A 12,191-nucleotide genomic window follows, 5' to 3' on the forward strand; every position below is an offset into this window, starting at 1 on the left:
AAACATACATTTGGTCTTCCTCCAGGTTTCCTGGCCCACATCTCCTAAATCCTCCAAAGTGTTAAGTGTCTTTTTATATGACTTAGGGCCAGCAGCCCCTAAGTAGCTTTAGGATGGGGGCTGGTCACAGAAAACATCAAGGCATAGGGGGCTGGGACTTCAGCCAAACCCTACCCTCAACCTCTGAGGAAAGGAGAGATGCTGAAGGCTGTTGATTGAATCTACCAGGCCTACACAAGGAAGCCCCCAGAACAGCCCAAAAGGACAGAGTTAAGCTGAACACCAGGAGGGTGGTGCACCCAGAGAGGACGTGTGAGTCCCACATCCCTTCCCACATCCTTTGCCCTATGTGTCTCTTTATCTACGTCCTTTGCAGTAAAACTATAAATGAGTCTTGAATGAATTAGAGGACACCAGCGTGTCCACTGCACAAGTGACTGGTTGCTGATGGGAAGCACCCCCGCCTCTCCTCTTCCCCGCAGTTCTTGATAACCACAGTACACAGAAGGCTTCTGTGGCAACTGCTGAGTAAGAGTACAGAAGAATACTCTATGAGTTGGTTTTTTCCTCTATATTCTCACAGTTGGCGTCAGATAACAGGATTTATTAGGATGGACCTGAACCTCAGAAACATGTTTTTGGGAAGAAAAAGGATAAAAAGAGAAGGATGAGGAACTTTTCATTCCTGAGAGGCCACGTGGTCACTTGTGGCATGGAGTTCCAGCTGTGTCGCGCTCAATCACTAAAAGTAAAAGTTACCAGTAGAATTGAGGGGTGGATCCAATTTCTGAATTGTTGGTTCACCAGATACATAAGGAAATACAAACTCATTGTTTAAAAAAAAAAAAAAAAAAAAAACAAAACTGGTTATTGCAATCTATAGTAGCGAAAATAAAAAGTAAAGGAGAGTGCTGAGTCAAACCTTGATGCTAATTAAACTTGTGCCTGAGCTCTGGCCACCAGCATCAAAGCCGCCCCTACCCCACCCAAGGAAAAAGTATGCAGAGACAAGAGAAAATCCCTCTAAGACCTACAGTGACCGTGAAGGCAGTCAGCATGGGAGCACGGCAAAACCAAGAAACAAGTCAAACTGGAGGGCAGAGTGTGAAGGAACGGCTTCATTTTGTAGACTGGTATCATTAGCTTCCTTAGGAACCTTTACTAAAAATGGATGGTGGTAGTAAATAATTCAGAAGCAGTAGCTTTGGTTTTAAATGGCATTTTACGCTCATGGAGGACCCACAGCTCACTACAGAACAATCACAGATGACTGCGTGGTGACCCTGACACACAGAAGGTTATTCCCGAGGGAATGGGCCAGCCTGGTGGACCGGATAAAAGCCACTGTAAGGTCCATTTATCCTGAAAATGGGGACTTAGCCAACTCCCCTTCTAATTGCCAAGTGGAGCGCCAAAAATGAAGCAGCTGCTACATTTCACATGCAAACTCTGTGGGATATTCACCCTACACCCATCATCCAGGGTAAAAGGAAATGTTCTGTCTAAGGGTCCCATTTCAGTCTGAACCCCTCATAACATTACTGTACAACTGAAAAACAGTTCAGGAAGCCTTATCAGAAGTGCTATCTCAACTTCCCATTGAGGATCTTACTAATAAAACATTAGATTACTTAACAAGAGAATAGTGAAAGGCAGAGGGGAAGAGTCAAAGACCTCACCCCAGGAGGGTGGGAATTTTTTTTTTTTGAGTATTTTTTTATTTTTTCAAATTAATATTTTTAGGTTATACTGTTCTCGCTTCCAGGGTAAAGTTCCATTTGTAGAAGAGCCCCTTACCCAAGGGGCATGTTATATCCCTCATAATGTGCACATCAGGTGAAATCCTACCTCACGCCCTCCCTCCTTCTGCCAATACCCCCCCTTTCCCCTCTACGCTCAAACTGGACTATATTAGTGTTTTATTGTTCTTATGAGCACATAATTGTTTATACGTTGATTTCATATTAGTATGGCATATGCTGGATATTTATTTTTCCATTCTTGTGATACTTTACTAAGAAGAACGTATTTCAACTCCATCCAGGTAAATGTAAAAGATATAAAGTCTCCATCTTTTTAATGGCTGAATAATATTTCTATGGTATACATTAATTAATCCATTCATGGGTTGATGGGCACTTAGGTTGCTTCCACAACTTGGCAATTATGAATTGAGCCCCAGTAAACATTCTAGTGCAAATGTCTTTGTGATAAAATAGTTTTTGTTCTTCTGGGTAGATCCCTGGTAATGGGACTGCAGGGTCAAATGGAAGCTCTACTTTTAGATCTTTGAGGATTCTCCATACTTCTCTCCAAAAAGGCTGTATTAGTTTGCAATCCCACCAGCAGTGTAGTAGTGCTCCCTTCTCTCATGTCCACAGCAGCATCTGGTCTTTTGGGACTTTGTGATGTGGGATAGTCTTGCTTGGATTAGGTGATATTTTAGAGTGTCTTTGACTTGCATTTCTCTGATAATTAAAGATGATGAGCATTTTTCATATGTTTTCTGGCCATTCATCTGCCATCCTTGGAGAAGTTTCTGTTCAAATCTGTTGCCCACTTACAGAGAGGGTTGTTTGCACTTTTCTTATTGTTTGAGTTCTCTATAGATTCTAGTTATCAGGCCTTTGTCAGATTCATAACATGCAAAAATCTTGTCCCATTCTGAAGGCTGTCCGTTTGCTTTATTTGTGGTACCTTAGCTGTGCAAAAGCTACTTAGCTTGATCAAATTCCAGTTATTTATTTTTGGTGTTATGCAATCACTGGGGGAGGGGGTCTTCCTCAAATTTTTTCCCAGGCCATTATCTTCAAGTGTTTTCCCCACATGCTTATCTAGAACTTTTATTGTTTTGTGTCTTAAAATTTAAATCTTTTATCCAACAAGAATCAATTTTTGTCAATGGTGAGAGGTCCGGGTCCGGGTTCAGTTTTCTACATGCGGATGACCAGTTCTTCCAGCACCATTTGTTAAATAAGGATTCTTTTCCCTATTGCATGTTTTTGTTAGGCTTATCAAAGATTAAATGCTGACATGTGGCTGGGTTCATCTATAGATTCTCTATCCTGTTCCACAGATCTACATCTCTATTTTTGTGCCAGAACCATGCTGTTTAGATCACCATAGCTTTGTAATATAACCTGAAATCTGGCAATGTGATGCCTCCAGATTTGTTTTTATTTCAAAGAATTGTATTTGCTATTCAGGAGGTTTTCTGGTTTCATATGAATTCAAGTACTATTTTTTCAAGTTCTTTAAAGTATGACATTGGTAGGGCGGCGCCTGTGGCTCAAAGGAGTAGGGTGCCAGCCCCATAAGCCAGAGGTGGCAGGTTCAAACCCAGCCCCAGCCAAAAACTGTAAAAACAAAAAAAAGTCTGACATTGGTGCTTTGATGGGAATTACATTAAATTGATAGATTGCTTTGGGTAGTATGGACATTTGAACAATGTTGATTATTCCCAGCCATGAACACAGTTATGTTCTTCCATTTGTTGACATCTTCTGCTATTTTCTTTCTCAAAGTCTCATAATTCACTTTATAGAGACCTTTCACATCTTTGTTAGATATATTCCACAGGTATTGCATCTTCTTTGGTGCTACTGTAAACTTTGATTTTATTCTCAGCTTGACTGTTGGCATATTTGAAGGTGACTCATCTATGGGTGTTGATTTTGTATCCTGAGACACTGCTATATTCCTTGATCAGTTCTAAGAGCTTTGTAGTTGAATCCACGGGGCTTTCTAGATATAAGATCATGTCATCTGCAAAAAGGGAGTTTGACCTCTTCTGTCCCCATTTGGATTCCGTTAATCTCCTCCTGATTGCAATGGCTAGGACTTCCAGCACTATGTTAAATAGCAGGGGAGACAGTGGGCATCCTTGTCTGGTTCCAGATTTCAGTGGAAATGCTTTGAGTTTTACTCCATTCAATGATACTGGCTGTGGGTTTGCTGGAGATAGCCACTATCAGCTTAAGGAATGTTCCATCTAAGCCTATTTTCTTAAGCGTTTTTATCATGAAAGGATGCTGGATCAAGTGAAAGAATCATATGGTCTTTGTTTTTTGATTCTATTTATACAGTGTATTATATTTATAGATTTATGTATGTTGAACCAACCTTGTGTGTCTGTCATAAAACCCACTTGATCATGGTGAATAACCTTTTTAATGTGTTATTGTATTGTTTGCTAATATCCTGTTGAATATTTTTGCATCAATATTCATTAATGATAATGGTCTATAGTCTTCTTTTTTGTTGGGTCCTTTCTTGGTTTGGGAATCAGGATGATATTTGCTTCATAGAATATGTTGGAGAGGATGCCTTCTTTTTTTTTTTTTTTTTTTTTTTTTTTTTTGTGATTTTTGGCTGGGGCTGGGTTTGAACCCGCCACCTCCAGCATATGGGACTGGCGCCCTACTCCTTGAGCCACAGGCACCACCCGCCTTCTTTATATTTTAGAAAAGTTTATGCATTATAGGAACTAGTTCCTCTTTGAAGGTTTGATAGAATTCTGGTGTGAAACCATCTAGTCCACAGCTTTTCTTTTTGGGGAGATTTTGTGTAATTGATACTATTTCAGTACTTGATATTGGTCTACTTAAGACTTCTAAATCGTTCTGGCTGAGTTTTGAAAGGTATTATGCTTCTAGATATTGGTCCATCTCCACATTTTCCATATTTCTGGGAATAGAGTTTTATGTAGTAATTGCTGAGAATCTTTTGTATTTCTCTGGCATCTACTGTTACTTCACCTTTACCATTTCTGATTGTAGTTATTAGAGATCTCATTTCTCTGTTTCTGATTAGTCTAGTCAAGGGTCTATCAATTTTATTAATCTTTCCAAAGAACCAACTTTTTGTTTCACCGATATTTTGTTTTGTTTTGTTTTTGTAGAGACAGAGTCTTACTTTATGGCCCTCGGTGGAGTGCCGTGGTCTCACACAGCTCACAGCAACCTCCAGCTCCTGGGCTTAAGCGATTCTCTTGCCTCAGCCTCCCGAGTAGCTGGGACTACAGGCGCCCGCCACAACGCCTGGCTATTTTTTGGTTGCAGTTTGGCCGGGGCCGGGTTTGAACCCGCCACCCTCGGTATATGGGGCCGGCGCCTTACCGACTGAGCCACAGGCGCCACCCGTTTCACTGATATTTTGAATAATTCTTTTATTTTCAATTTCATTTAGTTCTGCTCTAATTTTGGTTATTTCTTTTCTTCTGCTAGGTTTGCGATTAGATTGTTCTTTCTTTCCCAGTTGCTGGAGATGGCCCATTAGGTTGCTGACTTGCTCTCTTTCTGCTTTTTTTTTTTTTTCGAGACAGTCTCTCACTATGTTGTCCTCAGTAGAGTGCCATGGTGTCAGAGCTCACAACAACCTCAAACTCTTAGGCTCGAGTGATTCTCTTGCCTCAGGCAAGAGAGGTTCCACCAAGTAGGTGGAACTACAGGTACCCGCAACAACACCTGGGTTTTTTTTTTTTTTTTTGAGGGGGGTGTAGTTGTCATTGTTGTTTGGCAGGCCCAGGCTGGGTTCAAACCCACCAGCTCCGGTATATATGGCTGGAGCCCTAGAAGCTGAGCTACAGGTGCCAAGCCTATCCCACAGATTTCGATAGTTTGTGGCTTCATTATCATTTTGGTCCATTTGGTCTAATTATATCTGCTTCTTGATCTCATCTATCACCCAGCTATCATTCAGCATAAGGCTAGTTTCCATGATTTTATTTGAGTATGAAGCTTTCTGTTGCTATTGAGTTCAACTTTTATTCCATGATAGTCTGAGAAGATACATGGGATAATTTCTATTCTTTTGAATTTGTTGAGGTAAGCCTTGTGACCAAAGATATGATCAACTTTGGAAGATGATCCATGGGCTGGTGAGAAGAATGTCTATTCAGTTTGGTTACAATAAAGTGTTCTATAAATGTCTATAAAGTCCATTTGTTCTAGGATCTTGTTTAAGTCCATTATTCTTTGTTTAGTTTCTGCTTGGAGGATCTGTCCAGTACTGCCGATGGGGTGTTACAATCTCCAACTATTATAGTGCAGGAAGACATCATATTGTTCGGATCAGTTAGGGTTTGTGTTATATATCAAGGAGCACTCAGATAGAGTGCATAGATGTTAACTGTTCAAATCTCTTCATAGTGTGTGTTTCTCTTGACCAGTATGTAGTGTCCATCTTTGTCTTTCATTATTTTTGTTGGTTTGAATCCAATTGTATCTGCATACAAGATTGCAATCCCAGCTTTTTTCTCCTTTCCATTTGCCTGGAATACCACTGCCTATCCCCTCACCCTGAGTCTTGTTTTATCCTTTGAGGTAAGGGGAGTTTCTTGTAGGAAACAGATATCTGACCTGAGTTTTTTTATCCAGTCAGCCAGCCTATGCCTCTTTAAAGGAGAGATTAATTTTTTTTTTATTTTTTGCAGTTTCTGGCCAGGGCTGGGCTTAAACCTGCCACCTCCGAAATATGGGGCCAGCGCCCTACTCCTTTGAGCCACAGGTGCCGCTCAATTTTTTTTTTTTTTGAGACAGAGTCTCAAGTTGTTGCCCTGGGTAGAGTGCCATGGCATCACAGCTCACAGCAACCTCAAACTCTTAGGCTTAAGTGATTCTCTTGCCTCAGCCTCCCAAGCAGCTGGGACTACAGGCGCCCGTCACAACACCTGGCTACTTTTTGGTTGTAGTTGATAGGCCTGGACTGGATTCGAACTCACCAGCTTTGGTGTATGTGGCTGGTGCCTTAGCCACTTGAGCTATAGAAGCTGAGCCCCAGAGCTTAATTTTATGCCTCTCACCATTGTGGAAACTAGGTTTTGTTCTTTAATTTCTTGGTAGGTTTACTTTAGTGGTATACCCTCCTATTGATTGTTATGAAGAATGTGTCTGAGTATTTCCTGTAGAGCTGGTTGAGTCATGGCAAATTTCCTCAGCATATGGATGTCAGTGAAGTATTTGAGTTCTCTATCACAGATGAAACTCAGTTTAGCATGGTATAGGATCCTAGGCTGGAAATTGTTTTAAGAAGGGTGAAGGTCGATGACCATCCTTTTCTGGCTTAGAAAGTTTCAGCTGAAAAAAAAAAGTTTCGTCTGAAAGATTTGCAGTCACCCTTATACTTTTCCCTTTGTAAGTAATACTTTTCTTATGCCTGACAGCCTGCCGAAGTTTCTCCTTCATATTAACATTAACAAAATTAATTACAATGTGTCTAGGAGATGCTTTGTTTGGATTGAGTTGTGCTGGGGTTCAGAAGCTATCTACTATCTGAATTTCTGTATCTTTTGCAATACTTGGGAAATTCTCCATCATAATGTCTTGGAGCAGAGAATTTGTGCCTTTGGGATCATCCTCTTCTTCAGGAATCCCTATAAATTCAGATGTTTGATTTCTTGGAATGATCCCATAACTCTCTTAGGGAACATTCTGTTCTTTTTCTCCATTTTTCTGCCTCTTTGAATGCTTGTGATAGTTCAAAAGTCTTATCTGAGATTCTTTCTTTATACTGATCAACTCTATTTCTGAGGGACTCTACTGTATTTTGAAGCTCCTCAAATACCTTTTTCAATTCCTTAAGCTCTGCTATATCTTTACTCATAATGTCCAGTATCTTTGGTGACCTTGTCTTTGAATTCATTAATTTCTTGAGACAACTTCTAAACTATTTTTGGTTCTCTGTTTCCATCTTTTCCTCCATTCCAATTATCTTATTTGCCGTCCATATTCTAAATTCTATTTCTGACATTTCAGCAACTTCTCTGTGTGTGGAATTTTCTGATATATTTTCTTTGACGTCCCAGGAGGCATTGATTTGCTCTGCTCTTTCATTTTGCCAGAGTTCTTCTGCTGATTTCTCCTCATGAGTATTTCCAACTTCTTCCTCTTTTTCTTTTTTAATATGTTAATTATACTTTAGTTGGATTGATAAGTTGTCCCTGATGAGTCCACTCCTCACTGTTGCAATGCCACCGCCACACTGACAAAGGCAGACAGGTGGTGAATCCACAGCCCCAGACAGTGTCTCCAGGGGGACAAGAATCAGTAGGCAGTAGTGATCCAGAGTTCAGTAGATGTGCTTATGCTCGAGGCACCATAGCCAATCGAGTGCTGAGAGCTGTGGCTCTGTGGACAGTGCAGGCCCGAAGCTCAGACAAAGTCACTCAGGCACAAGGCATCACCTGCCCAGTCAAGCTCAGGGGGCTGCCTCCCCCTGGGGGCACAGGTCTAAAGTTCAGAGAAGAGTCACTCAGGCACCAGGCCCTGCCCACCCCATTGAGCTCAGAAAGCCTCCACCTAGGGGAGAGTACTAATCCAAAGTTCAGTCCAAAGTTGCTTAAACCTCGGAGCCCCCACCCACCCAACTGAGCTCAGAGAGCACCACCGGGTGGAGGCCAGAGGTCCAAAGTTTAGTCCGAAGTCACTTAAACACTGGCCTGCCCAATCAAGCTCAGAGAGCGGTGCCTGGCAGAGACGGCAGGTCCGAAGTTCAGTCAAAGGTTAAAGTCACGTAAGCACCGGCCCCACCCACCAGATGGAGCTCAGAAGTTGTCCTGAAGGGCAGAAAGCAGATCTCCCTGAGAATTCCTAAGGAGCTGGAGATGGGTAGTTCACCCTCTCTGAAGGCGGGAATTTTAAAAAGATTATTAACAAACTGAAAAAAATATATTGATGGGGTGAGACTAAAGAAAAAGTTAAGGGACTCATTTCTTCGGGGTAATAAAAATTTAGATGGTTATTAACAAATAGGATGAATCAAATGAACATTGGTGGGACTCTCATTAAAATGTATAATACAGGCAAGTCCCTGAGTTAAGAACAAAATAGACTCTGTAGGTTTGCTCTTAAGTTGAATTTGTATGTAAGTGGGAACGGGTACATTTACCTATCACCTGTAATAGGTTCTATCCCTAAGTGCAAATCATACATTGGTCAGATGTTTGTAACTCAAGGACTGTCTGTACAATACTTCCAAAGGTTGGTGGACCAAAGGGAGCCTTGCTGATTCCTCAACATTAAAGGGCTTCAAACAAGTTTGCTCCATTTGCCCCAGTCTGGAGAAATTTTAAAGACTGAAAAGAGATTACAATGAGAAAACTGATCAACAACTTCATGGAGGCCAGCACAGTGGCTCAGGCCTGTAATCCTAGCACTCTTGAAAGGCCCAGGCAGGCATATTCCTTGAGCTCAGGAGTTCAAGACCAGCCCGAGCAAGAGCAAGACCCCATCTCTTAAAAAACAGCCAGTTGTTATGGTAGGCACCTGTAGTCCCAGCTACTTGGGAGACTGAGCCCAAGAGTATGAGGTTGCTGTGAGCTATAATGCCACGGCAATCACCCCCCAGGGTAACTAAGTGAGATTCTGTCTCAAAAAAAAAAAAAAAAAAAAAAAAAAAGAATTTTTTTTCACAGGAAAATGCTGAAGCAGGTTAATCAAAATAAAGATTGACAAAAAGAGAGTCAAAAGACTCCCTTGGCTCTACTCCTTGCAGGCTAGGGGTCCAAAATCTATGTACACAAGAGGGTAAGAGCCTCAGGGATGAAGAAGAAACTTTTCTGGGGAAAATTTTTCTGCACTGTGATTTCCAAATCTACTGATAAAGTCCTAATAGAGGCTACGGTTAAGAAAGTGTTGATGGGGTGGCGCCTGTGGCTAAAAAGAGTAGGGCGCCAGCCCCGTATGCCAGAGGTGGTGGGTTCAAACCCAGCCCTGGCCAAAAACTGCAAAAAAAAAAAAAAAAGAAAGAAAGAAAGTGTTGATGAAATTAAGGTAAATTTTTATGGGAGAATTGGTAGATTTGAACTTGCTTCATGCAAAGCGATTGCATCTCCTTTATCTGATTGTATTGTGGAGGCAGGCACAGGATCTGCTTTGGGAAGGTTTTCCCTTCTAGGACTATAAAACAGAGGGCACATACACCCACCCTTCCAGCAGTATTAAAGAATATGATAAATGGGAACCAGTAAGTTCCCCCAGCCTATAAGGTAAAGAACAGAAGCTGGAGTGGGGACAGAGACAAACTCTCCATTTGACAGCCCTCTGTGGGAGAGAATTCATGGGGCTTATGCTGAAAGTCTGTGAGTGCCTCCCAGGAACAACTACTGGGGCCTTGGACTAGAGAATTTCTCCTTGAGGGACATTTATCACCTTGTTATCAGACATTAATTGTCGCTACCCCTATGAATGAGGATGCAAAATGATCTTGAAACCTGAAATACACTTGCTGTCTTGGGTGATATCAGAGAAACACTCTAATGCGGACAGCAGTGCCCAGAAGAGTTCCTTAATAAAACAGAAATGGTGGGCGGTACCTGTGGCTCAAAGAAGTAGAGCACCAGCCCCATATGCTGGAGGTGGTAGGTTCAAACCCCGCCCCAACCAAAAACTGCAAAAAAAAAACAACAAAAAACAAAAATAGTTTAAGCAGAATCCACTAGACCTGGGGAATGTAAGGAGCCTCTTTTGCCCTCAGCCCGACTCTGGAACTGCGTGAGGAGCTGCTTCATAAACAGCTCTGGACTGATGAAGAGCTGCTGGGTGTGTGGGTGGAAGTTCCAAATGGACAACATCCTATTTCACTCTAATCAAAGGTAGAAACAAATCAGCTTGGTGGGCTGAACTGTATGCTGTTTTCCTAGCATTATGTTTACAGTAAAAGCCTTATGTTTGGCTTTTACTGACTCATCAGCAGTGGCCAAAAGCCTGGCCACATGGTTGGTTAGGTTGGAGAGCAAGGAAAATCTGACCTATTCAAGGGCTGCATTTATAGCGCATGGCCCTATAGAAATCAGAGGGGTACATTAAAGCAGGACATATCCATGCTCAGCAGAATTCCCATAAATGAGTGGAAATGGGGGCCGCGAGCAACGCAGAGATAGGCTGAATTCAGACATATTCCTTTTGCACCTTCTCAGGCACAAAATGCCAGTAAGAACTATTCTGCATGTCAGCAAAGGAGACAACAGAAGCTCTGTGGCAGGCTCCCTGGTGGGAAGGCCCTGGCAAGTAAGAAATGATGCTGGGAGCCCTAAGGGGCTACATATGAGTCCTGACTGCCATAGACGCTGACTCCCAAACAGTCTTCACTTCCTGAGAGAAGATGTAAATGCACCAAGCACCACAGAAAAACCAGAAGAGAATCTTTTAAAAATTTACACCTTCACCTTCCTTGGCTCAGCCCTTGGACTCTCCTCCCAGCCTTTCACCATTCTTTTGTTAATTAACCTAATGTTTTCATTAGCATCTGTGAAGATCTACGGGGAGGAGCTGAAACAGCATTTTGCATCAAATGAATGGGTAACAATTTCCCAATCTGATATAATAAATTCAAGAGCCGTGGTTACTCTTAAACTGTTGGTGGGAGCACAAATAGGTAAAAAATCATTTTGGAAAATACTGTCATTTTCTATGAAGTTGGAGATGAGCGTATCATAATAGCTACTAACTACACTGCTAGGGACGCACACTTCTACACTTTTAAAGAAACTCTTTGTATATGTTCACAGAAACATGAATCCAAACAGCTCACAGCAGCCTCGTTTATGATAGCAAAACTTCCAGAAACAACCCTACAGTCAAGCAACGAATAAATACAATGTGGTGTATTCAGAACATGGAATACTACACACCAGTGAAAACAAACCAACTACAGTTACAGTCTCAAGAAGAACGTTCACTGGAAAAAGTTGCAATGCGTACCAAGACACATAAACAACTATTCATAGCAGCGATATGTTTGGAATAGCTCAAAACTGCAAACAGCCTATCTGACCCAGCTAATGGTTCCTCCTCCAAGCCTCCTGGGTTTCCAGAGCACCACTCTCCTGGTTTTCCTTGGACACTTCAGCTCTTTCCTCTTTCCTCCACCCGCTCCCTTGGAAAGCTTGTCCGTCTCACTGCTTTACATACCATCTATCAGCTATGGGTCCAAATTCACCTGTCTCCATCCTGGATTTCTCCCTGAACTGTGCACCTGGGTCTATGCCTTTTGCCACCTCCACCTGGATGTCTAACAGGCATTTCAGACTTAGTATTACCCAAATGGACCTCTTCAACTTTCCATCCCAAATCTATTCTACCTGCAGTTATTCTCATCTCAGTTAAGACAATTCTACCCTTGAGTCACCTTTAACTCTTCTCTTTCTCTGACAACCCTTATTTTCTCTGTAATCAAATCCTATTGCCTTTACC

General features: G+C 41.9%; 1 protein-coding gene across 12 annotated transcripts in view; it reads right to left on the minus strand.

Moving 5' to 3' along the window:
* The window catches only part of USP28 (ubiquitin specific peptidase 28), an 85,683-nt gene that overhangs the window by 47,265 nt on the left and 26,227 nt on the right, over positions 1-12,191 (minus strand). The window lies entirely within an intron of this gene.

The sequence above is a fragment of the Nycticebus coucang genome, chromosome 6 (genome assembly GCF_027406575.1).
Source record: "Nycticebus coucang isolate mNycCou1 chromosome 6, mNycCou1.pri, whole genome shotgun sequence".
In the NCBI taxonomy this organism is placed as follows: domain Eukaryota; kingdom Metazoa; phylum Chordata; class Mammalia; order Primates; family Lorisidae; genus Nycticebus; species Nycticebus coucang.